This window comes from Podarcis liolepis (genome assembly GCF_965112155.1).
Source record: "Podarcis liolepis genome assembly, chromosome: 5".
Lineage (NCBI taxonomy): Eukaryota > Metazoa > Chordata > Lepidosauria > Squamata > Lacertidae > Podarcis > Podarcis liolepis.
The window spans coordinates 95451791-95475879 of NC_139556.1; positions in this window are offsets into that span (position 1 = coordinate 95451791).

The following is a 24089-nucleotide window of genomic DNA, read 5'->3' on the forward strand; positions in this document are numbered from 1 at the left end:
CCAAGCACAGAGCAGCCCAGCGCTCGCCCCCCCCCCCCCCGTGATCTTTATGGAGCTGCTTCTAATGGGCTCACACAGCTTTATGGGTTACATTAAATATTTCATTCATTCCAGGTCACACATTACTGCCCGTTTTATGGCTGCTCAGAGCAGCAGGCCCTCTGGCCCCTCGTTGGAGGAACCTGGCATCCAAAGGCCAGAGCAGGGAGGTGATGAAGGATCCCTGGATCTGTGGAGAGAGAGAGAGAGGAGGAGGAGGAGGGAGGAAAAGAAGATAACTGGCCAGGGGTCGCTGGTTCAGGCCTTCTGGCATCAGCCACAGCCAAAGCAGAGATGCCTTTTCTTCTTCTTCTTCTTTTGCGAGGCCCCAGAGCAATCTCCAGTCCTTCTCCAACTAATGAAAATACCTTACAGATATTGCTTGTAAGTGAAAATATGAGACTTGTAAGGAAGGAGGCGGGAGACGCAGCACAGAAGCAGAGCGTCCCCTTTAAATGCAGAAGGTCCCCGGTTCAGTCCGTTGCATCAGAGACGGTTTTAGGTTAGCGCAACTGGTTCAGCTGCACTGGGCGCCACAGCAATGGCGTAGAACGGAGCGTGAGAAGTGGGGGGAGGACTCTGAATTTTAGCATCTCACAGGGCACCGCTAAATTTGAGAGCCCTAAGTCTGCATCTCTGGGTCGGGCTGGGGGGGGGGTGTCCTGCTGCCTGAAATCCTGGACAGCTGCTGCCAGCCAGTGTAGCTCAGGGGTACCAAAAGTGAGTGGTACCTCCTCCACGGGGGCTGTGGGGTTACCTGGGGAGTGCTAAGAGGCAAGGGGGTGGCAGGGGGCCCTGGAGGTTTAAATTAGTATCAGGCTTTGAAAAGCCTGGATTAAATTCACTAGTTTTGTTGAATTAATTAAACGAAACAGTTTAAATCGGATTTTGAATAAATGTGCAAAGGATTGCTACTGTTTTCAATTTGGTTGTGACTTTATCTTCCTTAGCGGGTAGCGGAAACTGCTACTCTGAATAATGTTTCTTATGGGGTAGTGGGCACTGGGGTTGAGTTTATGGAACCAAGTGGGGGTGGTTTGAAAAAGTTTGGGGACCACTGGTGGGGGTAATATTAAACTAGATGGAACAATAGTCTGGCTCTTCACATAAGTCAAGTCCCTGTCTTCCTAAATTAACTCCACACATTTGCTGACATCCTTCCTCTTGTCTGTCCTGAGTCAATTTTATTAGGTGCAGAATTCCATTTTAAACACACACACACTCAAAAGCAGAAATCTGTCCTGTCCTGGTTATTCTGCGCTTCCAAAACATATCACCACTTCTCTAAAGGCAGCGTACCGTGTGGTAAAGGTTGACATCGGTTTGGTTGGGGAAGAGGCCTCACAGACAGACCTCCTGCTCCCAGCAACGGCTTCCCAATACGCACACAAAACACACAACATCGGCATGGCAACTGGCACATTTTTATTATTGCAATGTATTTACCTAGATGGGGCCGAGAGTATTAAGTGGCGCTTAACCAGATTGTGCTCATATTCTGCTCTAGCCCACACCACTGGTGAACGCATACCAAGCCAGCAAAAAAACAAAACAAAACAAAAAAACCACCCCCAACAGCAAACGGATTAACTCCTGTTCCATTGTTTAAGCCGGGATTCCCCTTATTTCTGTAACCCGAGAGCTGGCTGGGACTGCCTGCCTAGGAGACGAACCTTGTTGGCAGTTTCACTTCAAATGGCTTTCCCCCATCTGTTGATGGGCAACCCTTGGGCCCTGCTTGCTGGAAGGAACACCTCCTTCTACTGCCTGATATCTCCTAGGGAAACTCTGCTGTGCCCTTCAGAAACCAGGCTGCTAACCCCAAGGGGCAGGGCCTTCTCTGCTGTGGCCCCATAGCTGTGCAACTCTTTTCTTCTAGAAGGTCCACTTGACTCAATCCATGGGCACTTTTCAGGGAATATGCTCATCTCCCAGAAAACCCTTGAAGCAATGTAAAGTGGGCTTCAGGTAGTGCTCCAAACATGGGTCTATTTTGATGTTTCCCAAACTTGGGTCTTCCACTGTTTTTGGACTACACTTCCCATTATCCCTGACCATTGATCATGCTAGTTAGGGATGATGGGAGTTGTAGTCCAACAGCAGCAGAAGATTCAAGTTTGGGAAACCCTGGTTTATTTGTTTATTTATCCATCTGGACAACCCACGCTCACTTGCCGGCTACCTGATGTCATATGTGGGCCGGCAAGAAGGTGGACTTCTGGGCCACAGGGGACTTCTGAAGTGTCAATCAGCTGAGTGACATAGTCTCAAAAGACCCATGTGTGATGCTTCTGAAGTCCTACTGATGTTCTTAGCAGGCAAATCCTCTGCTTCATCCCAGTATGCCTGAAGTCGAACTGCCACCCAATGTGACCACAGCTGCCTCCACCCTTATGCAGGGGTAGGTCTGCAGAGGGAGCTTTGTTCCCTTCTTGAGCTTGACTAACTCCCATACCTGGGCAAGGGGAAAGGTCAGGGGGTGGCATGAGAGATGTATGCACGGTTGCTTCCCTTCCTGGTAATTGCGCAACATGCACAGCAAGGGAGGGAGGTGGGAGCAGGGCCCCCAGTTCCTCTGCATGCAAGTGGCTACACCTGCATAGGGATGGATCCTGCCCTCTGTGTTGCCTCCTAATCTGATTGCTTTTGTGAACTTGTAACTTGCGTCAGCAGAGAGAAAGGTGGGTTAGAAATGGAAGGGAAGGAGGGTGTGAAGGTTGCAACCACGTACACCCAGCTCCTGCGTGCACAGATCGTGAAGCTGAGGCTCCAATACTTTGGCCACCTCATGAGAAGAGAAGACTTCCTGGAAAAGACCTTGATGCTGGGAAAGATTGAGGGCACAAGGAGAAGCAGACGACAGAGGACGAGGTGGTTGGACAGTGTTCTCGAAGCTACCAGCATGAGTTTGACCAAACTGCGGGAGGCAGTGGAAGACAGGAGGGCCTGGCGTGCTCTGGTCCATGGGGTCACGAAGAGTCGGACACGACTAAATGACTAAACAACAAAAACAAACAACACCCAGCTCCACACCCTGCATGCAAGAACGATCACAAGAAGTACGAAAGAGCATAAGGGAGCCTCATATCCAGCCTGGCTGTCCACGAGATCAAACACATATTTGGGTATTGGCGGCTGTTGTTTTGCCATTTAGAGAAGCAGCCAGATTGGGACGGCAGCATAGAAGAGAGGGCGTTTTCTAAAATGCATACAAGCCCTGCCGGAGTCCCAGTGGAAAACGCCCATCCTCAAAGCTGCAATCTGCTGTAACATCATTTGTGGCGGGTAATACGGCAACGTTTCTGTTATGCCGAGAAGCTCTCAAAGGTGCAGGAGTCTGGCAGGGAGAAAGGAGGCAACCCTTGTGGCACAGCAGGAACAGCTGGCTTCCCATCAACCGCTGCTGCCACCGTCCACCTTGCCTGTGGTCTGCATGACACTGGGCAGGAACGCCCATGCCTCTGTGCCTGATTGAGGGCTGCCTGCTTGCCAGTGGAGGGGCAGGGGAAGCACTGTGGAAGTGATGCGCAGTGAGCAGGAGGTGCAACAGATACTACCTCTGGCGACTGGGTATTCTCAGAAAAGGTAAAAAGGGTGCCATTGCTTATCACTGGTTTTATTTTTAAAAATCTTTTAAACAATTCTTTTTCGTCATGGAATTCTTCTCAGTATTGATCCAGAGCAGAATTCCGACGTATAGTTAACAGAGTAAAAACTTGAACACGTTGCAGGATTCCCCAAAAATAGACCAGGGGCAATTGTACTTCATCCAGCAGAGCTTTACTGCTACTGAAGGCAAATGAGCATAATGGTCACAAATCCAATACATTCAGGATTGGCCCTGTCCATAAGAAATCCAGTTGCAGCAGACTTAACTTAAACTTACAATGACTTATAATAAGTCTAAACCTCAACACTAGGCATATTATGTGCAGAACACCACACCAGAAGGAAAAGAGATAGAAAGAGAAAGTGAGACCCAGGATCCTTCTAGCCTATTACAGTGGTACCTCGGGTTAAGAACTTAATTCATTCCAGAGGTCCATTCTTAACCTGAAACTGTTCTTAACCTGAAGCACCACTTTAGCTAATGGGGCCTCCCACTGCTGCCACGCGATTTCTGTTCTCATCCTGAAGCAAAGTTCTTAACCCGAGGTACTATTTCTGGGTTAGCGGAGTCTGTAACCTGAAGCGTATGTAACCCGAGGTACCACTGTATTATAGTCAGCATGACCTTGGCAGAAGAGATAACAGAACTAGTTTAAACCAGGCGTACTCAGCTTCTCTGATGGAATAACCTAAACATCATGAACATTCTGCTTGTTTCTTTCACACAGAGAAGCTTCCAGAACCCTCTTGAATTAATTAGAATAAGAAAGATCTCTATACATCAGGTCAATACTTTCGGCACTAAGAAATGCAAACTGACAGTTTTTACCAGTAATTTTATGGCTTTAGTCTTTTTGTAAAAACTGTTTTGAGGTCGGTTCGTTTTTACAGCCAAGTGTTGCATAAATTTTGTGACATAAAATAAGTGAATGAATACATGAGAGAAGCGAAGAATCAGAGTTATGCACCTTTCCAGCATGATGAGTATAGAAATCAGGCTCTGAGTGGCCACAGAGTGAAAGCATCTATGGGCAATGCATTATTAGAGGCAAAGAATCAGAGCGTTCTCCAAAGACCTGGAAGTGCCTGGTTGGATCAACAGGGCCGTGTGTCCCTGGATGGTGGCAAAGGTGGAATATGCAGGGCCAGCTAGGCTGTGTCATGTGTGAAATGTGATGGAGGCTGCTCTGCTTCCCTGCTAACCATGCCAGGGAGCCTCTGCCAGCACTCAGAAGCTGCTACTGACCCGTGGACCCGGAGTCTCCATGGGCCGGCCTGTGCTGTCAGCTCCCTGACAGCTGCTGCTGGTCTTGCTCTTCCTCTAAATAACCTCAGACTCTTTTGCAAACCTGCCGGGAGCCAGATGTTATTGCTACTACATGTGAGGGCAGTGGAGGAGAAAAGTGCCTGCTTCTTGAGAGACGAGTCCATCAATGCAGCTGCCTCTCTGCACTGTCTTGGGGGGGGGGGTACGTCCCTAACAGCAGGGAAGAGGGAAACACATCATGGGGGCACAGCGAGGATGCCTAGGGCCACATGAGCAACATAAACTGGGATGCCGCTTTAAACAGACATGGCTTCCCCCAAATAATTCTGAGATCTGAAGTTTGTTTAAGGTGCTGGGAGTTGTTAGGAGTCTCCTATTCCCCTCCCAGAGCAAAACTCCTTTTCACAGATCCTGACAAGTTGGAATGCGTGCAGAGGAGGGCGACCAAGATGATCAAGGGTCTGGAATCCAAGCCGTATGAGGAATGGTTGAAGGAGCTGGGTATGTTTAGCCTGGAAAAGAGGAGACCGAGAGGAGATATGAGAGCCATCTTCATATGGAAGAGGGAACAAGCTTGCTTTCTTCTGCACTGGACTCAAACCAATGGCTTCAAGTTACAAGAAAGGAGATTCCGACTGAACATCAGAAAAATAATTTCTGACAGTAAGAGCTGTTCGACAGTGGAACAGCCTCCCCAGGAAGTTGTGGATTCTCTTTCCTCAGAGATTTTAAAGCAGAGGTTGGATGGCCATCTATCACGGATGCTTTACCTGAGATTCCTGCATTGCAGGGGGTTGGACTAAATGACCCTCGGGATCCCTTCCAGCTCTACAATTCTATGATTCTAACTCTGCACTGGGCAGCCTTTAGGACCATCTGCCTTGTGAAGAAGACAGCGCGTGGGAGGCTTATGGTGCAGTTGTCGTACTAATGTCCCCAAAATGCATTTCCCTGGTCCAGAAACAGCAAGGTGAGGAGCTCATAAAGCTCACTTAAAATAAGAGGCGAGTATTACAGCAGGGATGGGGAACACTTTTCAGCCCAAGGGAAGTGTTCCCTTGTGGGCAACCTTTCAGGGGCTTCATTACAGTGGTGGGTGTGGCCAGGGGAGAAGTATGCGGAGCAATCGATGCGTACAGAAGGCTACGTTTCAGCCATGCAAAAGTCAGGCACACCACGAAGGCACATCCAGGCAGGCCAGAGGAATCATCTCAGTTCAAGAATAGGCAAAAACACTTTAGGAGGTTGTGGAGTTGGGCTGGTGAGAGGTAACCTGAGATTCCTTGACTCTGTATTACAGCCCAAAGAGCTCTAGTAGGAGAAAGTGACCTCCTCACATCAAACTCTGTTTGTATCAGGCTTCAGGGAATCTGATCTCTCCCACACTGGCATCCAAGAAGCAGATAAACAAGAAGAGTTCTTTCCAAGTCTTCTATTCAATATTCACAGAGAGAGACATAGAAATGCTGTCTCTCTTAGATAATGGTGTTGCTCCGTGTAAAGTCCCACCCCCTCCACCTCTCCTATCATCCCTGTCATCCCTGTGCCGGCTGATATGTGCTTTCTGCCTCTGAGCTTTCTGTTCTACTACTCTCAATGCACACCTGGTCCTGGGAGAGGTGGGGTCAGGAATGCTTTCCAAAGACACTGAGTCTGTCAGCTGCTTCTCCCCTGGTGCTTTTTCTTCCTGCTGCTCTCCCAATATTTCCCAGCTTCTCCCCTCTGCAGCCTCTGAACTATGACCTTCTGCAAACCACTATTGTAAATCTATACTGTCCTCCTCTTCTTGGGAAGATTCAGGAAGGGGGGGCGGTCCCCACCATTCCTCCTCAGTCCAGCCCCTGGCAGTTTGACAGCTGACATCATGTGACATCACAGGAATTCCTGCCCCCAGGTCAGCTGTCAAACAGTTTCATGTGAGGTATACAATTTTTACTTCTACTAGTTCTTCAGAATGGGTATCTGTCCAAGTTACAGAATTTGTCAATTAGTCAAGCGACCTGCTCTTGGAGGTGATATCACCATCGTGACCCATAGCCGCTGATAGCCTTTCCTCCATCAGTTTCTCTAACTTGCATCCACCCTGTGGTCCCCAACCGCTCCTTCTCCTTGTCTCACCTCACTCCCTCCGCATTGAGTCTGAGGCTCCTGCATTCTCCTGGCATCGCTTTCCCTCTGTTGCTGACTGGCAGGCCGGCATTGTTTTATCTCCTCTCCTTGCTTGCGAAAGCTTTGCCACTTCAAAGGCTCAGCCGCCTGGCAGGCTTTGAAAGCAACACGCTCGCTCGGTAAGTCACAGTTGTGTCGATCCCAGAGTCTTGATTACTACAAGGAGGCAGATATCCAGGCACATTCAAAATAAACATGACACCGTTGGGGCTGTTTATTCCCCACCTACCCGCCCGCCCCAAGGTGTGCCCAGCAGATGCAGAAGTTTTCCTGGCAACCTGTGGGAGATTACATGAGGAGGAGGGAGCACAGAGCGTCTCCCCCAAATTGGCCACCATGTCGTGCTTTGGTTCCAGGTGCACCACATGGCAGAGTGTGAGATGCTGGCAGAGGGTTCAGACCATCTAGGAAGCAGGGCATCCAAATGCCAAGTTCCATCACTTTACCTCCTATGCCACCAGCCACCCTCATCCAAGGGCAAGTCTAGCTGAGCTCTGTGGTCCAAGGGTGCCATCTAGGCTGAAATACCAGTCTGTCTCCGCACTCGATCAACAGTTTGCCAATGGCCAACCCATGTTCTCTAGGTCCTATAAAGCCTAGTGGACTGCTTCTCCCCATATGACATGCCCCGGGCCCTGCAATCATCATCTGAGCCCTTCTTCGGGTGCCTCCACGAGAGGTCCAGACTGTGGCAACATAAGAATGGGCCTTTTCTTTTTATATATAAATTTTTATTTATTTGGTTTTTCAAATAAAATTTTTACAGAGATATAGCAGACATATGGTGCTGGAGGAGACTCTTGAGAGTCCCATGGACTGCAAGAAGATCAAACCTATCCATTCTGAAGGAAATCAGCCCTGAGTGCTCACTGGAAGGACAGATCCTGAAGCTGAGGCTCCAATACTTTGGCCACTTCATGAGAAGAGAAGACTCCCTGGAAAAGACCCTGATGGAGGGCACAAGGAGAAGGGGATGACAGGGGACGAGATGGTTGGACAGTGTTGTCAAAGCTACCAACATGAGTCTGACCAAAGTGCAGGAGGCAGTGGAAGACAGGAGGGCCTGGCGTGCTCTGGTCCATGGGGTCATGAAGAGTCGAACACGACTAAACGATTAAACAACAACAACAATTCAGTAATAAATAATAAAAACAAGATTCCAAGGAATCTCGTGGACTTCCATCCTCCCCTTTGTGGGTTCTGTTATTTATCATTTCCTTCTAAATCTTCTATGATTGTCCAAATCATTTACATCTCCATTGTATCCAGAATTCACCCTTAGACTACAAGTGATATTCCAATCCTACTAATGATTTTAACTGTGTGCAATGGTCTTTAAGATAAGTCATAATTTCCCCCCATTCCTTATTAAAAAATTTGGTCTTCCTGATTTCTGATTCTTCCAGTCATTTTTGCCATTTCGGCATAGTCCATCATCTGCCATTCTTCTCTGGTCGGGACTTTGTCTTATTTCCATCTCTGGGCCTTTTCTATGGTGGCTCCCTGCTTGTGGAATGCTCTCCCCAGAGAGGCCTGCCTGGCACCTCCATTACATATATTTAGGCACCAGGCAAAATATTTCCTGTTTCCCCAGGCCTTTGGCTAATTAAATCAACTATGGCCTTCTGAGTTTGGGGGGGGGTATTGCTTTTGTTTGTCACTGTAGTATATATTGTTGTGTCTTATATTATACTGTTATCTTCCGATAAAAGTGGTGTAAAAATTAAACAAGCAACTAAATTATTATTATTATTATTATTATTATTATTATTATTATTATTAATAATAATAATAATAATAATATAAAATAGATGCCTCTCCCCACAATTGATAAAAGGAGGGGCTGATGTGGGGCACAGCCCCACCATTTTGTGGTCCTGCCTCTTTTTAGATGTGGGAGTCATGTCATGTTATGCCAAATCCCTCGCAGCAATTTTGTGACCTGCACTCACAACACTCCCTCAACATTTGGAATGTGTCCCTTTGCCCGAAAGCGTTTGGCTACACCTCTAGTAAATGAAAAGCCAGAATCTCTAGGAAGAGCACATCAATGTAAAAGATGGATTAAGACTGCCAAAACCCTCCAAAACAGCACCAGTGATATAAAATGCATCCGTATGGCACAGGTAGGTGTGCAAGAATATAATTCCATTAAGCCCAGTCAACATGGAAGCACCATAGAGACATCCTCAAATTTTCTTTAACTACACCCCCTTTCCCAGATAGTCCACATCGAGCATAATTCTTGAGCAAAGAATTCCTGCTTGGCAGGGGGTTGGACTCGAAGGCCCTTGTGGTCTATTCCAACTCTATGATTCTATGATTCTATTCCTGTATTTTTCTCACCAGGAGGCAAATATGAGTGGTCATTTTGACAACTTCTTTGAGGTGGCTGTCAAAAATTCTCACTCGTTTCGAGGGAGGAGGGCTGACAGGAAGTAGCAGTTGCAGAAACGCAGGAATATAGGCCAAATTGCACAGACAAACGCGAATAGCACTAAAATAGCTGGTGAATTTTCAGAAGGACTTTTTCACCTATGCATTCCATTTCTGCACTCCTTTTTTCAAGCTGGGTTATTGCTTAAATGCACTGCATTTTCCATGTTGGTGTTTTACTGTCGGATGGAATCGGCTTTTATCTAGGATTGCAAGCCGCTTTGCGGAAGAAGTTCCTCAAAAAATGGGGGCATAGCAATGTCAGAGAAACTGACACTGACAGATTTGCCATTGACACTAGCTATTGCATCGTATGGAACTGAGGCGGATTTCTGACCACTGTTGAAGTTCACCATGGGAATAAGCCCAGAGACTCACTTTGGGGCAAGGACCTAGGTTTTCTGGGAAGACCAAAATGTGGCCTCCTTCATCCTGCAAAAGATGGAGAGGAGAAAGGGGCACACGGGTGGGTGAGGACAGGAACATCGAACCCATTGGCTAGGCCTCGTCCTTCTTGATACCTCTGCTGTGCATTCCACGGAGCCTGGCCCATTTCTCAGCTCTCCTGTCCTGTAACTGAATGGCAAGGGATGCTGCCCCAGCAAGAATTAGCTAATAACTGCACAGGTCAAGTAGAAAGGCCCTTCCACTCCTTGATGTCGAAGCAGCAGGGCCCAAAGTCTCTCTCATGCCTTGTTTCTTCTAATAAAGGGTTAATTTCACTTGCTCCGTGTGATTTATTGCTGATCCGCACTTTCCGTCTCTCTGAAAGGAAACAGTCAGCAGTCCTGGCAGCCAATCAGGGAACATATACAGTGGTACCTTGGGTTACAAATGCTTCAGGTTACAGACTCTGCTAAACCAGAAATAATACCTCGGGTTAAGAACTTTGCTTCAGGATGAGAACAGAAATCGCGCGCAGTGGCACGGTGGCAGTGGGAGGCCCCATTAGCTAAAGTGGTGCTTCAGGTTAAGAACGGACCTCCAGAACGAATTAAGTTCTTAACCCGAGGTACCACTGTACTGTACAGGACATTCACAAAACAAGGTAGTCAAGCTGAGCTAGTCATCTGCTGGCATCACAAAAGCGGCAAATAAGTTGTGGGCACCATGTCGTGTAAAGGTCACCCATGTGATCCTAGCCAATCAATGACCCTCATGCAAAAGTGACACACGACTTTCAGATCAACCTTGCTTCCCGTGCAAAATTATTATTATTGTTTATTGAATATATATACCAACCTATACCCGGAGGTCTCAGGGTGGCTCACAGAATAAAATCAAGATATAAAATCACAAAATGCCTAATAAAAATAAAAACAGCAACCCAATATCCCCCCCCCCATTTCAAAAGGGCAAAAGGTGTAAATTGGATCGACCAAAGACCTGGTTAAAAAGGAACATTTTTGCCTAGCGCCTAAAGGTGTATCATGAAGGCACCAGGCAAACTTCCCTGGGGAGAGCATTCCACAGATGGGGAGCCACTGCAGAGAAGGCCCCGTTCTTGTGTTGCCGTCCTCCGGACCTCTTGAGGAGGCAGCACGTGAAGGAGGACCTCAGAAGGTGATCTCAGCATCCGGGTAGTTTCATATGGAAAGAGACGGTCCTTGAGGTATTGCGGTCCTGAGCCGTTTTAGGCTTTATAGGTCAAAACCAGCACTTTGAATTGGGCCCAGAAACTAATTGGTAGCCAGTGCAATGTAATATGCTCAAACCGTCTTGCTCCTGTGAGCAACCTGGTCACTGAATTTTGCACCAGCTGAAGTTTCTGAACCGTCTTCAAAGGCAGCCCTACATATAGCGCAGGAATGCAGCCAGTTTGTTGCCTGCCATCTCCAGGTAAAGCTAAGCAGCAGGGCTAGGAGAGATACCTGCCTCTCTGAGTTGCTGCCAATCAGAACAGGCAAGAGTGAGTGAGATAGATCAGACTTAGCTCTCTGGCAGCCTCCTCCGTTAATGCGTTCCTTTCAGACCCCCCCCAAAGGATCTCCGATTGGTTTCCTCTTTGTGCGGCTTTTGGCAGCAATTTAAGACATTTTATTATTTTCAAAAGCTTTACTGCTGATTTTCTATCTGGGTCTTCCCCCCTCCCTACTCCTTTATTAGAGTTTTGTGCTAACGATTGTCATTTTAATTTGCTGTTCAGCAGTTCCGAAAGCTGCATTGTTTTAATGACAGTTTTTGTTATTTCAAGTTTCTGTTTACACGTCTCTTTGAGCTTGTACCCAGGTACAAAAAGGGGCTTAAAATGTTGCAGATAAATACATAAATAGATGGAATAATAAGGCTTTGTCTCTGCTATTTCTGCCCTCGCTCCGTTATCTCCACCGCTGTTGAAATATGCATTCCCATTGCATGTTGAAAAATCCTCCCATCACTCCAAGATCACAAGAAAAGTGTGGTCAGGTCAATGGACCATCAAATCCAGTATCCTGTGCTCACTGTGTCCATCCAGATGCCTCTGGGAAGTCTACAAGCAAGACCTGGGTGTTGTTTCCCAGCCACTGGAATTCAAAAGCATAGCGCCTCTGATCATAGAATTGTAGAATTGTTGTGCTGGAAGGGACACCAAGGGTCATCTAGTCCAACCCCCTGCAATGCAGGAATATCCTTCCATTTTGGCTCCACAACAACCCTGTGAGGTAGGATAGCCTGACAGAGAGTGACTAGCCCAAGATCATCTAGGGAGCAATGCAGCCGAGTGTAAATTTTGGATTTGATATCCCGCTTTATCACTACCCGAAGGAGTCTCAAAGCGGCTAACATTCTCCTTTCCCTTCCTCCCCCACAACAAACACTCTGTGAGGTGAGTGGGGCTTCAGAGAAGTGTGACTGGCCCAAGGTCTTTTTTATTTTTTTTAAATGATATTTATTGGCATTTTAAAGACAATAAAAAGTTACAGAATTAAAAACAAGAAATAAAAAAACAAAAAGAACAACAATAATAGAAGAAAAAAGATACAAAAATACAAAGACAAAATACATAGAAAGTCAAAAAAAGTTTAAAAAGAAGAAAAATCAATATTTTCATGTCTTATATTTCATTTACTTGTTTCCTGACCTCCTCACACCTCCCTTTTTTGTATTCCAGTTCACATGGTTAATTCAGCAAGTCCTTACCCTCTATCATTTATCTTTACTCAATATCTTAACCTATTATAACTATGTATTTTCAACCATTATCAATCCGTACTTACATATTCTTGTTAATCTTTTTACCAATACCGCTTATTTTCAATCCAACATCCCTTTAACATTCATTAATTTTACAGTATTTCTGCAAGTAGTCTTTAAATTTCTTCCAGTCTTCTTCCACCACCTCTTCTCCCTGATCTCGGATTCTGCCAGTCATTTCTGCCAGTGACTGGCCCAAGGTCACCCAGCAGCTGCATGTGGAGGAGGGGAGATGTGAACCTAGTTCACCAGATTATGAGTCTACCACTCTTAATCACTACATTTGAAGCTGGCTTCTTTGCATTTAGGGCCACATTCACCCCATACCTTCAATGATGCCCCTTTAAAGAGTTATGGGTTGTCCCAGGGAAGCCTTAGAAGCTGTGACTTGTTAAGAGTGCTGAGAGTTGTTGAGAGACCCCTTTTATTTCCCTCCCAGAGCTACAATTCCCAGAGTTCCCAGGGAAGACGAATGGATTGTTAAACCACTCTGAGAATTTGCAGCTCTGGGAGGGGAATAGAGGAGGTCTGCTAAAAACTCTCTGGACACTTAACAAGAGACAGCTCTCAGGAGTCTTTAGGGGAAGTCAGAACTGGTTAAAGGGGCATCACGGAGCTTTAATTGCATGGTGTGGCTGCGTCCGGGGTCAGTACCACGCCAGCTCCCAAGAACAGCTCATAAGCTCCTTGTTTTTACTTGTTATTCTGTAAAATGCACATCAGCGATGCTATGAAAATAAAAAAAGATGATGACCTTGGCCCTCTGAAAAGCTGGAGCAACTGCTGGAAAATCCCTTCATCGTTCCCCGCATTGCAGCATGGGTTGCGCAAATGGGGCTGCGCATAATGGACAGGCGCAGTTCATCGGCCCCAGTGCCTTCCCTGCCACACCTCCTCACTCTCCTGCTTAAACAACAACCAATATCATGTTCAATGAAAAGCTGCTTGTTCCGAGAGGTTGCTGTTGGTTTTTGAAAAATGTACCCTTGAGAACCCCGGGAATGTGGCGAAATGATGTCCGTGACTCTGTGGGAGTCCTCGTCGGGATCTGCATGTGGCGGGGAGGCAGAGAGCGCTGAGCAGCCGGCTCCCATGGAGAGTTTCCCTCCCTTTTAAAAAACGCACTTGATTAATTCGTAAAAGGAAACAGATAGAACAGATGGTGAAGGTAAAGGAGGTGGCTTTTTCGAGATCCTGCCTTGGTGAGCTACAGGATTCTGATGAGCTTATAACTGCGAGTGGCAGAGATGGTCAGTCCTTCCCTCAATAAGATCAGTCTCACTGAACATGGGCAGATGACTAGTATTCAGTTTATCAATTGCATTTCTATCCCACCGTTTTCTCCAAGGAGCTCGAGGTGGTGAACATGGTTCTCCACCACCCCATAACAACCCTGTGAGGTTGGTTAGGCTGAGAGGCAGTGACCTGCCCTCAAGGTCATGCCAAGTGAGCTTCATGGGAATTCCAGGCCCAATTCAAAGTGCTGGTTTTGACCTATAAAGCCTAAAACAGCTCAGGACCGCGATACCTCAAGGACCGCCTCTTTCCATATAAACCTACCCGGACCTTGAGATCATCTTCTGAGGCCCTCCTTCGTGTGCCCCCTCCTCGAGAGGTTCGGAGGGTGGCAACACGAGAACGGGGCCTTCTCTGCAGTGGCTCCCTATCTGTGGAATGCTCTCCCCAGGGAAGTTTGCCTGGCACCTTCATTACACACCTTTAGGCACCAGGCAAAAACACTCCTTTTTAACCAGGCCTTTGGATGAGCTGTTTGACATCCTATACCCTTCTAAGTTGTGGCTCTTTTCTTGGGGGGGTGTTACTGGGTTGCTGTTTTTATTCTGATTATATATGTTGTGATTTTTCTGTGAACCGCAATATATAAACAACAACAACAACAACAACAACAACAACAATAATTCAAACCCAGTCTCCTGGGCTTCTGCCCACAAAGCCCTGCCCCAATGGCACCGCTGCGTTGTATGTTCATTGTGTTGGATATTTATTTTTTCAATAAATTGGGAAACGGTGAAGTGGGAGGGAGGGAAGTCGATGCTTGGTTGAGCAATATATAAAGTGAATTTTAAGAATATGTTTAAATGTGTGTGGGGGGGAAATGGAAAAGCAATAAAAAGTTATTTTTAAAAGATCTTTATTTTTGCCAAAAATTATCGCTGTGTCTGTTACTGTGATCTTTGACTGGCTGGGGGCATGCACTGAAGGGAAACAAAATTCATCATCTCTCTCCCCCAAGCTATACCCACCAGCCACGTCCTGTGCTTGTCATACCACCCCGATTTCAGAAAGACACCAGAAGCTGGCTGCCATGACTGGTGGTCCACAATGCAACTGAATGGGTCTCCATTTGGGTTGTCGTGTTCCAGGTCCGGACCTTAACTAGCGGCAGTCGACCTCTGAAAGTCCTTGAAGTACAGGACGGTTCTCAGCAAAGTAGGAGACATGGCCGCCGCCCTACCAAGCAGATCCGGAACTCTTGTCAGCGCCGGGTGATGTATTTATTTTTCCAACAAGACTAAATGCTGTGCTGACAGCTTTGACTTTTCAAAATCACAACCGGAACATTTAGAAAAGAATGTATTAATTGACCTTGATGTAGGAGGGACAGGGAATGAAGACAGAAAGAAACAGATAATAGGCAAAGTACAGGATGCTGTTTGCAAAGATGCCGCATGTTCCCGTTCAGCCTACTGTGCCATCTTTTAAAGCTGTGTGCGTTTGTACTTTCGGATAGATTACAAAACGGCCAAGAAGGCTCTCTGCTGTCCCAGAAGCAGGCACCAGAGGAGTTTTGTCTTCTCCTCCTATCCTGATTTTCACACCTCTCTTTAGCCCGGATTTCAAGGAGGTGGACGTGTTTTCAGACACACTTCACTAAGTGGGTGTGAGTGGGAGGCTGGATGCGGCTGCAGGCGGAAGCGCAAAGCTGTCAGAGGGTGTAAGGCATAAGTCTGCGTTAATTGGGGGCTGGGGTGGGCCATTTCCACCCATCTCTGCACCATTCCCTGGGCACACAGATTTTCTTCATCAGTTTTCTCTCTGCCTTGCCATTTAGAATTCACCTTTCCTAGCCACATGCACAAAACCCATTGTTAAGGATTTCAGTATGAATAGGGAGTGGTTGTTTGTTTTGCATGGGGGGGAATCAGCTATTTTTTTAATTAAAAAAACAAGCTTAACTTTTCCTATAGGTCAGCAGTTAGACATACCTGCACTGCTGGAAGAAGTGGGTCATCTAAGGTGAGGAAACCCCAGGTGGGGTCTCTCTCTCTCTCTCTCCTCTCTGTCTGTCTGTGTGTGTGTGTGTGTGTGTAATAGGCAAACTACACTTTTCATGCTGCAGTGTTTATTATATACATTGGACACTCGGGCTGCAAATGTGATCCATGCAGGATGCACATCCACAACCCGCAGCATTCGCAACTCATGTCTGCGCATGCGCAGGTTGCTATTCGGTGCTCCTGCGCATGTGCAAAGCGCAATTTAGCGCTTCTCCGCATGCGCGACCACTGAAACCCAGAAGTAACCCGTTCCAGGTTTTGGCGGTCTGCAACCCGAAAAAACGCAACCTGAAGCAGCTGTAACTTGAGGTATTACTGTACATGTTATATAAAAGTGCCCTGGCATTTAGCAAGAGGGGAATTCAGAGTGAAGGTGTGGCAGAATGTTCCACCTGCACCCTTGCAAGATTTCAAATTTGCAGGGAGAGAATAGCAAGGCGTTGTGATCTCATGTCAACCTGTCCACACCCTGAGGTCATCTACGAGGTTGAAAGATTTGAGATAGGCAAAAGGCGGCACTTATTCACAAAGCGCATTGTTAAGCACTGGAACTCTCTCCCACTGGAGGCAGCGATGACCACCAATGTGGATGGCTTTGAAAGAGGATTAGGGAGCTTCTTGTGGGGCAAGGCTGTCAGTGGCTGCTAGCCACAATGGCTGTGTTGTTCCTGTGTTGTTGGAGGAATCATGTGCCTGAATACCAAGAGCTGGGAGGGGAGAGGGCTCTCGCGCTCAAATCCTGCTTGCTGGGTCCCCACAGCCATCTAGTTGGCCGCTGTGAGAACAGGATGCTGGGCTAGGTGGGCCAATGGTCTGATCCAGCAGGACTCTTTGTGTTTTAGAGCAGGGGTCAGAAAACTTACCGCACCTCGGGCTGGTGTCTCCAGCGTTGATCGTGTGGCGGGCCATAGGGTGGGGGAGCGCGTGCCCATATGCGTGCGCACACGCTATTTCTGGCGCACTTCCGGGTCAGATGAGCACCGGAAATAGCTTGTGCACATGTGCACGGGCCTCCTCAAACCCTGGTGTGCACCCGAAATAATGCTTGCGCATGTGCACAAGCTATTTCTGGTGCTCCTCCGACCCGGAAGTGGGCAGCCGGGCAGCACAGCACCAGTAAGAGCAGGCAGCGGGCCACGGGGTCACCGTGTGCTGGATAAACGAGACCCTCGGGCCTTATCCAGCCCACGGGCCTTAGTTTGGGGACCCCTGTTTTAGAGGCTCCATCCTTTAGCAATCCCATCCTCAGACATGAAATGGATGGTGAAGGGAGAAAGAGAACCTTCTCAGCTGTGGCACTCAGCCGTTGGATCTTTCTGCCCAGGGAAGCTCTCCTGCTGTCTCCCTTTCTAATTCGCTTGGAGCCAGTCAAAGTCTCTTTTATTATCCAGCACATTTTAAACCTTTCAATCATTTACACACAGCTTACGCTTGCTGCATTGACATTATGAGTTACCGGACCCAATTCGCAGCATCAGCGGTGCACACTGTGGCCTTGCCCTCCATGGTGAGCAGGTTTTACTACCCCAAATTGCAGGAGCATAAACAGCAGAGATGCATTCTCCACGACACCCGCAAAGCCCTGTTTCTTTGTGGTCTTGCTTCTGGAAGCAGCCTAGCTACTTATCTCCCATTTCCTGCTTGTACATTTTGTCCTCAGCTCCATTTAATGCTCTTAGTTTCTCCTTGACCAAGGTCACTTCATTACTGCTAGTCCAGCTCGCCACTCGCCTGTCAAAGGCAGTGATGCTTCTGAATGCCACTTGCTGGAAACCACAGGAGGGGAGAGTTGCTCTTGTGCTCAAGTCCTGCTTGCAGGCTTCCCATAGGAATCTGGTTGGTCACTGTGAGAGCAGGAGGCTGGACTCAACATTGATGCCGAAATCCAGCATCACCTGAGCTCTGTGAGTGCAGCTTTCTCCCGACTGAAGTGCAGAGTGTTTGAGGACTGGGAATTTGCAGGGAAACCAAAATGCTTGTTTACAAAGCTATTGTACTACCAACCTTACTGTATGCTTGGGAAACATGGACCACTTATAAACACCATCTCCAACTCCTCGAAAGATTCCATCAACAGTGTCTCTGGAAAATTTTACACATCACTTGGGAAGACAGGCGAACTAATGCCAGTGTACTGGAAGAAGCAAAGATCACCAGTGTTGAAGCAATGATTCTTCAACATCAACTTCGTTGGACTGGTCATGTTGTGCGGATGCCTGATTATCGTCTTCGAAAGCAACCACTCTATGCCGAATTTAAAAATGGAAAGTGTAATGCTGGTGGTCAATAAAAGAGGTTTAAAGACTGTCTCAAGGCAAATCTTTAAAAATGTAGTATAAACACTGACAACTGGGAAACACTGGCATGCAAGCACTCCGGTTGGAGAACAGCCTTTACCAAAGGTGCCATGGGCTTTGAAGACACTCGAACTCAGAGCACAAGGGAGAAACGTGCTAGGAGGAAGGCACGCTTGGCAAATCCACACCGTGATCAACTCCCGCCCAGAAACCAAAGTCCCCACTGTGGAAGGACGTGTGGATCCAGAATTGGCCTCCACAGTCATTTATGGACTCATTGTTAAAACCATGTTTATGGAAGACAATCTTACTTGGCTATGAGTGATCGCCAAAGAAGAAGAAGAAGAAGGACTCAATAAGCCTTTGGCCATATCTAGCAAGGGTCAACAGAGAAATACATGAGTCATCCTAGCATCTCTGCAAATGTTCAGAAAAGCACCTGCATATCAACAGCACCCTTGTAGGACCATGCCACCAACTGGGCAGGTGGACACCTCCTGCCAAGAGTGATATCAGCAACATTAGGAACTTTGGGGACACTCCATTATGTAAATAAAACTCTGCAAATTTTGGCCAAGCCCATCTGTTTCTATAGTGCAGGGTTGGAGCAATCAATTGGAGCTGGACTCCAAAACCCATCATCCCTTGCCAGCATGGCCACTGGTCGGGGTTGATGGGAGTTATATGAGGTTCTTATAAGCATTCAGAATTCCTTTTCAGGCCAACCAGAAGAAGATTCACAAAACAGAGATTAAAATCTGGGTGTCCCATTGTCAGAGTTCTGTTGGGATCACACCAGCGCAAGTATGCACATAGAGAGTTGTTCCCATGGACTTATTTCAGGAATATTTTGGTTTGTCTGGCTTTGAGGTCCTGAGTTGCGCATGCCATAATTGTTTTGGCATTGCATATGTTATTTGAGTTGATGTATTAGAAGGTGTTGAAATGTCGCACATTATTGTGAATCAGTTTTGTAAACCACATACAGAGTTGTTTAGTTTGGGAGTTGTAGTCTGGCAACACCTGTAGCCTTGCAGGTTTTCCCTCCTTAGTATGGCTTTCCAAAAACCTGCAACGGCTATTTGAAAGAAGGGGGAACCACAGAGCAAAAGAAGAAAGCAGTTCTCCATCTGCTCCACCGAAAGTCCAGCTGCTCTACCTCAGCTGCCACCCGGTAGCACCCATCCCAGTAGGCTCCCTAGCTGGGAGTGATGGGAAGCCGTGCCGTTCCAATGCCAGCTCCCCCAGGCATCTCCTGCCCCCAAACTGTTTCCACGGCAAACTCTACTATTTAACTTTAATAATTTGTGCCTGAGTTTTCTTCCCCTCCCTTCTTCTTCCTTCCCTGTCCTTCCTTCCTTGTGTGTCGTGTCTTTTAGATTGTAAAAGACAAGGACTTTTCTGGTCCGAATTGATTGCATGCCAGTCGCCTGGGGGTAATGGGGAACAAATGCTATATATAAATAAATGTATCATGCACATTCAAAGCCCTGAAGGGCTTTTGTCTGTCTGCATCCTCGGCTCATCACCGCAGACCTGCAAAAACTCCCTTCCTGATTTCTGTCACAGCCGCCATGCTTGGGCTCAGTATTCTGCACTCTGATGCTCCACCGACTCAGGTGGGAGCCACTGACACATTCAAAGTGCTTTGCATTTCCCCCTTTCCCACAAGTCCAGCTGTGCTTGTGATTTACACTTCTGAGTTTTCTTAAGTGGAGCTGTTTCAATCTCTTCCTGACCAGTAGCCGATTCCCACCCCACACCCCCAAGCCTTCCTCTGCCAAGGCCATCTTCCAATTGCCCATAAAACCGGGAGGAATTTTCCACCATTTAACCTACGTGAGATATTTACAAATTCAGCCTCCCCTCCAGTTTCTTGTTGATTCAGGGCTTTTAGTTTGTATTTGCCCGCAAAATAATTAGCTCAGAACAAAGGGGCAGCAGTGAAGCCAGGGGAGGGAGGGATTTAGGGTCTGTCTACATCCCCAGCCTCCGACCAGAAGGCCACCGAGGCTGTAAAACGTGTAGAGCTGCTTAAAAGGCAGATCTTCCACAGCTCATGGGGAGTCTTCACATTACTAGCTGCTGCCAGGAATGATACAGAAGTGAAATTTGAAGGGCTAAGGATGGATGAATTCTTCCATTTCTGGACTGTGTAACTTCAGCACTTAAGGCCACTCATAAGTCTGCCCCAACCTGGTTCTGCTTTTATTTATTTTTTAAAGAAAAGATCTGTATTTAAAAATTGCATTTTTAAAAAATCGAGTGAAGAACTGTATTTAAATCATTCAGGAACAGGCACACAATCCACCCAGTAATTCAACTGATCCACTGATAATTCTGGGGGTGACAGGTTCAGGTTAGTCCATACTGGAATCTGCAAAGATCAAATTCCTTAGGGATCACCAAGGAGGTTTGAGCATAGCTGTCAACTTTTCCCTTTTCTTGCAAGGAATCCTATTCAGAATAAGGGAATTTCCCTTAAAAAAGGGAAAACGTTGACAGCTATGGGTTTGAGAAATGCCTAATTCTCAGGTTTGCTGTGGGGATATGTAAGATTATATGGGGTGAGTGGCATTCAACTACGTTTTACTCTGAGTATAGACCCACTGATCTAGGCCCTTTGACTTTAACAAGTCAAACTTGGTTTAACACAACCCAGTCTGTTTTAATAAGACTAGTAGGATGGTTTGGAAAAGGATAAGACCGGTTAGTGGAGGCCTTTAAGGCTAGCAATGGATAGCAAACCTGATGGCTATGCTGTGTCTCCTCTGCCAGCATGACTCTGAATGCCAACTGCTGAAAACTGCAGGTGGGCAGAGCGCTGTGGCAATCAGGACTTGTTAGCAGGTTTCCTTTTGAGGCAGCTGGTTGCTCCCTGTGAGAACAGGATGCTGGACTAGACGGCCCACTGGCCTGATCCAAATGGGCTCTTTTCAGGTTGTTAAGGAAATTCTGATCCAAGCGAAGCCAAACTCTGCAGGAAGATGCAGTGATGAACCATAGAATCGGAAAGAACCATGAGGGCCATCTAGCCAGGGTTTCCCAAGCTTGGATCTCTAGAAGTTTTTGGACTACAACTCCCATCATCCCTAGCTAGAAGGACCAGTGGTCAGGAAAAATGGGAATGGTAGTCCAAAACACTTGGAGACTGAAGTTTGGGAAACCCTGAGTAGTCCAAACCCCTACAATGCAGGAATCGACATGGGACTTGAACCCACAGCCTTGAGATTAAGAATCTCATTTTCTGCCGACCAGCATAGGTCATCTCAAATAAATTTATTTATAGCCCACCTTTCCTCCAAGGAGCTCAAGGTGGGGTGACTAGTACTCCTCCTCCCAGTTTTATCCTCACAATGTCCCTGTGAGGTTAGGCAAGGCTGGGAGGTAGCTACTTCCTAAAGGCATGCATTGAGCTTCATTGCTGAGTGGATATTTGAACCCTGGAAATGATGTACATCTGAGCCATTTGTATGTTTATTGGTTTCTTTTCCATGGTTGTTGTTGTTGTTTCTTCTTCTTCTTCTTCTTCTTCTTCTTCTTCTTCTTCTTCTTCAGCACAAGGAAAAGCAAAGAAGCCAAACTCTTGAGGCTTCTGTTCTGCTTGACTTCCGTTCTGGTTTCTGCGATTGCACTAGACTTTGTTTACTCATTTTCAAGACAACCTCCATTGCCTTAAAGGCAAAGGTAAAGGGACCCCTGACCATTAGGTCCAGTCGTGACCGACTCTGGGGTTGCGTAATTCATCTCACTTTACTGGCCGAGGGAGCCGGCGTACAGCTTCCGGGTCGTGTGGCCAGCATGACTAAGCCACTTTTGGCGAAGCATAGCAGTGCACAGAAACACCGTTTACCTTCCCGCTGGAGCAGTACCTATTTATCTACTTGCACTTTGACGTGCTTTCGAACTGCTAGGTTGGCAGGAGCTGGGACTGAGCAACGGGAGCTCACCCCGTCACGGGGATTCGAACCGCCGACCTTCTGATCGGCAAGTCCTAGGCTCTGTGGTTTAACCCACAGCGCCACCCGCATCCCTTGGGAACTTGGGAAGTGTGTGAGAGAGATTGGGGACATGTGGAATCCATACAGCCCTGAATCTGAGGGCCGTGGGCACTGAAAGAGTGTGGCTCCTTCCTTACACCCCAAATGCTCTCCCCTAGCTTATTCCTCTTCAGAAGGCAACGAGTAGCAAGAGGAGGACATGACTTGGCTAAAACCGGAGTGAATCAGGAGGTGGGTTTCATTAACAGCCTTCCTAGATTTCTCCCCATAATTCAAGCACCAGGATTGCAATGCTGGGCTGTATGAATGAATGAATGAAACTGTTCTCTCTTATTATCCAAGGCCCCAGCACTCATCAGCTGAACAACACAGCTATTAATCACCCCTTGCACACGCATGCGTGCCAACAAACACACATGACACAACTTTTCGCGTGAGCACAAAAGCCCAGACACCCCTGCCGACAAAACACTCATTTCCTGCTCTTTGGCCCCTTGGGCTGAGCCAACAACACTGAATCTGCTTCCTGCCTTGGAAGCCGGGAGCTGCTTCAGCCCCGTCTGAACAGCTAGCCTGCACAAACAGCTCCCAGGTAAGGGACAAACAGCCTCCACCATCTACCTCCCCTGTTGGACGCAGTATGCTTCAGAGCCCTGCTTTTGTGGGATTCCCAGAGGCATCTGGCTGGCCCCTGTGAGATCCATCAGAGCTCTCAGGAACATAGGGATCTTCCTTATACAGAGCAAGACCCATCTAGCTCAGTTCTGTCCACACTGGCTGGCAGAGACTCTCTGGGATTTCAGACTTTTTTGTTATTTATTTTATTTATTAAAAGGCCTGGTTGAAGACGAACGAAAGCGCCAGGTGAGCCTCCCTGGGGAGAGCGTTCAACAAGGGGGGAGCCACCACAGAAAAGGCCCTATTCTCATGTTGCTGCTGTCTGCTTCTCCCATGGAGGGCGCACACGAAGAACGGCCTCAGGTGATGAGCACAGGGTCCAGGTCATTTCATATGGAGTTCTCTCCCAACCGTACTTGGAGATGCAAACTGAGATTAAACCTGGGCTCTTCTGCATGCAAAGCAGATGCTCTAACCATTGAGCTATGTCTCCTTTGGTTCTTAAGCCCGATGAGGGTTTTAGTTCCTGTGTGCCAGCTGACAGGTCAACAGGAGACAGCCAGACCTCTCTGAAAGCGACAAATGCAAAATGCAGACATATAACTGTCTGCTGATTCCAGCACAAAGGGGAGGCAGGAACAGAGGCAAGAGGGTTAAAAAAAAAGCAAAGCAGTGTCAATTGAGGCAAAATTTGCAGCATAAGTAAAACCAAAGTCTTGTGTATTTATTTCCTTACATGTATATCTTCTCTTCCTTTAATGTAGAACCCAGGGCAACATACAGTTTGTTCCTAACCCGCCTCCCATTCAGACCCAGCCCTACTTCGCTTGAGAAAGTAAGCTTTATAGGAAATATTGGTGCAGATAGCTCCTTGTATGTGTCCTGAAGAATGGCAAGCCAGGTAGAAAGGTGAGATTAGGAACAGTGGAAAAGAGAACCCTGCAGAGCACACTGTGAATCAAGTATCAAATATGAAACACCAAAGTGGGAAATGTGTCGGGGCAAAAAGAGGGAAGGAAAACCAGGTGTTCTATAACTTTCAGGCACATCGGGATGCTCTCAGCTCCCTGGACCCCTGCCAGTCCATTGCACCTGCAGAGATGGCCAAAGATCAATAAGCAAATTGCAACCTATTGATTCTGTTAAGACCTTTCGGCGCCCTTTAACGCCCTTGAGCAGA